The sequence below is a fragment of the Pinus tabuliformis genome, chromosome 4_1 (genome assembly GCF_031772625.1).
Source record: "Pinus tabuliformis cultivar Carrire ecotype Pingquan chromosome 4_1, CPIR1, whole genome shotgun sequence".
In the NCBI taxonomy this organism is placed as follows: Eukaryota; Viridiplantae; Streptophyta; class Pinopsida; order Pinales; family Pinaceae; genus Pinus; species Pinus tabuliformis.
In genome coordinates this window covers 459,122,594-459,128,131 of record NC_142303.1, presented here as the reverse complement: position 1 = coordinate 459,128,131, position 5,538 = coordinate 459,122,594, and positions in this window count along the sequence as shown.

The window sequence follows — 5,538 nt, the reverse complement described above, 5'->3', positions numbered from 1 at the left end:
CTGGGTCATTCCATGCCCAGTCACAATGTTAAAAATATCTATGGGAGAATAGTAGTCGACACCAAGGAAAGCACCAACCCGTTGGCTTTGGAGTGGAAGAAAACTAAGTTTGGTAGTTCGTTTTCATTCCTCCCTATATCTGTTTTTTTTTCTTAGAGTGTTTTTCTTCAGGGGATACACTTCCAAACCTGCCTCTTCCCTTATGAAATCACAAAGTTCTTGAAGAAATTGGAAATAGCATACGCAAATTTATAAAAATGGATATACAAAGAACAAAAAATGACCTTTTCACCTTTGCTCGAATTTGTGTAGAGATAGACCTCAACAAAGACCTTGCAAGTCACATAACATTGAAACAAAACAACTTCCAATGGTCCCACATTTTGGACTATGAGAATACGACATTCTTGTGTCGCATATGTTTTCAATCAAGACATTTGCAGAGTACATGTCTATAGGCTGAGAAGACTTAAAAAAAGAAAAAGAAACCTCCCAACAAGTGTAGAGGGGTGTAGTTTTTGGAGCCCCCACTCTTGGAAGATGAAGAATACGACATCAAAGAGACTCAACAAGTCCAAACAAAAACTAATATTAATGGGAACATCTTGGCATAGATAGGGAATGACACCCTTCTTCAAATTGGTTCAGATTCTAAGCACAGTGAGGGTAAGGAAATAAATGGGGGCACAAAAAGAGTCCATGTCTCAAAGAGCTCGGACTCAAACAAAGAAGTTTCCAATATGGAAGGAGGTCGAGAATTGGAGTTGGTTCTTGTTGAAACAAATTCTAATGGTTGGCAGAAACTGCAAAGAAGAAAAGGAAAAAAGGAAAAATCAATGCTAGTTGTGAGACTTAATTTCTTGCATCTCAATGTTTGTAATATTGTTTCATTTGTTGATAGTTTTTCTCTCCCTTACTTATTACTAGAAGATGCTTCTTATAGCAATGCTTTACAACATATGCAAAATGTAATTTTATTTTTCTTCAATAAATAAAGTTACCATCATTTAAAAAAAATGATTATTTTATTTTGTTGAATAAAAAAGAAAATTCACAAAAATCTAACATGAAAAATAAAACCGTCTTATATACATAAGCATTAAGACTATACGGCTCATACAATTTTTTTTAATAAAATTGATTGACAATACCATCCTACATTAAAACTGTGCCTTTATTTCCTCATATTAATTTTTTTTTTTTGTAAAATTGATGAGACAATTGTATAACTTTTGTTCATGCATATTCCTATGATATTGAATATTTCACATAAGTGGCTTTATAATTGATTAATTTTTTTATTATTATTAATTTTAATATAAAGTTATAAATAATTAATTTAAATTATAAAGTTATAATAACAAATATTGTTTTAATAAAAAATATTTTTTTAAAATAAATTTAATAGAATGACGAATAGATTAAGTTTAATAAAGGTTAATAGCACGTGTTTTTTTTAAGAGGTTAGAGGTTCAAAACCAGAGGGGTAGAGTACATATGCTTTCATAGACTTAGTAGTCAAATTGCTATGCAAAAATAGGTCTCTTGTCCCGCAGACAAGAGGTCTCATACACCAATTTGGTGTCTAACTTGGTAGTGATCTTAAAATTAGATAATAATAATAATAAAAATACACATCTTAGTTCACACTCATTCCCATGTCTACCTTCTCTTTCACCATTTTAATAACAAGCATGCCAATCATATTATTTATCTCACCCAATAACCTTAATAGCACCCGCCAAAAAAATATAATTTATTTTTATTAAATATCAAAACATAATCCATAATATGATTAAGAATCAAAAATGTTAATTGATATATATATAGTTATGAAAAATGTTATTTGATATATAGTTTCTCGCGGAAGTTGTACTACATTACTAATACATCCATTTCATTAAAGCTGTGACAAAAAAGGTCCAGTTCAGTTTGTTATTATTGTAGTCAATAGTCAATTGAGTTTGGTTTCCGTTGGTTGGACGGCGGGAATAATATATGCCAAAGGTATGCCAACTCATTTATGATTGGATAAAGAAAAGGATATTTTTAAGTATTCTGGGATTTATTTATAGCAATAAGTTTTAATATTTTAAATTATATTAGGCCGGGGAAAATATTTAAAGAAAGAAAACAAAAATTATTTTAACGTTTACGAAGTTAAATATAATAGTTTTATAAGGCCCCATGGGGTAGGCGAGTTGGTAATTACAATATGGTGAAGTTCGTTAGAAAGGCAGGCTCTGTACTGAAGGCCACGAGTTCAAATCCCCGGACTAACTCAGAACTGTGGAGATAAGCAGGCACAGTTTTCTAGGGGTTATAGTAGTAGCGGCCAAAATCGACCCCGTGTAACGTGAATTGCGAGGCTGCCCCAGTAACCGATTCCTTTATTAACAACAAAAAAATATAAAATAAAAAAAGATAATCTCATAAAACCCAATAAATAAAATTAATTTTTATTTGAAAACTATTAAAAAAAAGGTAAATAAATACTGTTTTCCACATGTAAAAACCTAAATCCCCGAGGGGGAATGAGAACCACATTTCATTATTATTTGTAAGTGATCAAATTTAGACCTGTACTTGCTTGCTTTAGCCTTAGCGTCAAAAAAATGTCCACATAAGATAAGAGTGCATGTGCACAATCGACCTCCAAGCAAATTTCAGTACGAGCTAGTACCGCTAACTTAGTCCACTGAACATATTTTTGTCTTCATCCAACTTAATTCATCATGTTATTAAATCAAATTGCAATTTTTAAGAAATCTTTATCAATAACTAATTTCTATTATCTTTAGCTTAGTTTATCCAATAAATGTGTAACTTTATTGAAATTAAGCTATTTTTATCATTTTATTAAATTTATTTTTAGAAAATAAATTAAAAACCTAAAAATTAATATATTATAAAGCCATTAACCATGAGAAATATTCAATATCATATTGATGAAAACGAATTCTGGGATCTCTTCGTTTTCAGTATTTTCACAAGTCCGATCTTGGGACCTGTGGGTTATGGGCCCACGAAGCCATTCTGAGACTTCTCACGGTCTCCTTAACATGATTGCGCAGCACTTTCCATTGATCTAACCACGATGAGAGACATCTCTCGCCAGGCAGCTGCTTCCGGAATACAACAAGACCTGTAACCTGTTCATCATCATCAGAACATTCATATTCAATCTCATAATCACAACTTAAATCTTGCACATCTTCATCACAAGCAGAACAATTAGTGACAGCCCTTTTTCGTCCTCTGTTGCTGTAAGCATCCAACAGATCTTTATGGCCACCATCTTCCAGACTATGTTGCTTCCCAGGCTCATACCCTTGTGTTTGATCTTCTTCCTCTCCTCGGTTTCCTCCACCATCTTCTTCTGAAACAGGAGCTTGTCCTTCACCTTGAGCATGTGAGAATCGCTCTTCACCATCTCCGTGTAGTAATCCGGAGGCCTAAGAAAGGGAACCCCCAGGGCCTGCAATTTATCATAGGCATCCCGAGTCCCCTCTAATGCCTGTGTGTAGAAGGCCATCTCGCGCGTTAGGTCATCATTGACATCGATTTCTTGTTCCGTCTTATAATTAATGCAGAGATTCTCCATCCAGTCTAGGTTACCGGGCCACGCGATTTCTTCAAGTTTTTCATGGAGTCCGGCGACGTTGTAGACTGCGTCCTTGCGAGGCTCCCTTGTAGGAACATCTTCTCCTTCATCAGAATCATCTTCACTGTCTTCCTCTTCTTCGCTTTCTCCTTTTTCTTCGCTGAAGTACAAGGAGGTTTTGTCTTTCGAGCCCGCCATCTCTCTGGCAAGCGACTTGCAAAACCCTGCAACTTGAACTAAAAAAAAATAATAAAAAAAAACACAGAGACTTAAACTCTCAAAGACTCGTTCCTGTATAAATTCACAAAGAAAACACATTTTTATTATTTACAATCATTTAAGGCATTTCAGCCTTAATCCAGAATTTATCCAGCAATTACATTTTGCCCTCTTTCATGTGCACAGGTTTTCTCTTCTCGTCTTCTTGATTCACTCAGGAATCTTTAAGTTCTTTATACATACATTCAGTCGTAACTGATTTTTTTTAACTAAAATTAGTTCCTTGAACAGAATTCAGTTGTGGTTGGCCTGGCTGTCCACGTGATCGTCCACTTGTCTTCTTCCTTTAATTTTTTTTTTCATTGAGGTGTCCAGATGCTCCTGCATCATACTCCCGAGGTACAAAAAATTATGACCTCCTGGTCATATGCTCCCGAGGTACAAATTTATGACCTCCTGGTCATATGGGTTTCCTTTGCAATTCTACCCACTGTTTCCCTTCTTCAGTGGAACTGCCTTCCGTGAGCTGCAATCAAACCTCTGCAATAGCAAGTCCTCCCTGCTACCAGATGCCCTACCAAGCTTCTCTGCTGAGCTTAGTCCTCTCGGCATCTCCGTGGTTCTCTCCTCTCGAACCCATTGAGCACTCCTGCTCCAGGTTTGCTGCAATCTTCTCACCTTCACAAATAAACTGTACCTCTTTTTTCTTCGTACCTCCTTTCTTCGCATGCAAAAAAAAAACTCCTCTCCGCAGGAAATCTTTTCTGGCTCTGATACCACTTGATGAAAACTAATTCTGAGGTCTCTTCGTCTTCAGTATTTTCACAAGTCCGATCTTGGGACCTGTGGGTTAGGGGCCCACGAAACCATTCTGAGACTTCTCACAGTCTTCTCAACATTACTGCGCAGCACTTCCTACTAATCCAACCACAAGAAAAAAAAAACATCTCTCGCCAGGCGGCAGCTTGACTTGCAAGTTCCTGAGTGGAACGAATGACAAGAACAAGAATATACAGTCTCATATTTTACCTCAGCCATTGTGACATCGTTGCCAGCCACAAAAGAAGGCATCACCGCCACGGCGTCTTCCATTTCCCGTCGCCTGCCACAGATCGACACCACGCCGTGCTCCGGGCATGGCTCGCCTCCGTCTCCTCCAACAGCGAAAACCAGCGACGGCAACGAACCGACAGCAACACTCTCATGGCACTCCGTTGCTTCTTCATGTCCACGGTCTGCAACATCGACGCCGTTGCCCACCTTAAGTCTCTTAACATTGATAACCCCGGTCGATGCGTTGGCAATGAGTTTGAACCGTCGGATCTCCATCCGCCGACGTCGTGCTGCTCGCGTTTTATCCTCTTCCAGAGGCAGCGAACATCTATACATATGACCACTGCGGCACAAGCTGGCCGTCTCTGCAACTGAAACTTCCTTCATTACTAAACTCTACTATAACGCTGCATACTAACATGCCTACTCTGTGGCATTCATACTTCCTTTTTCAGCAGAAAAGAAAACCGGAAAACAACAAAAACATATAAAGACGCAAATTCACACAGAAACACTTTTATTATATACAAATTCAGATTACAATTTTAAGGCATCTCAGCCTTAATTCGGAATTTCTCTAGCAACTACATTTTGCCTTCTCTCTCACATACACGGTTTTTCTATTCTCGACTTCTTCTTGATTCACTCATGAATCCTTCCCT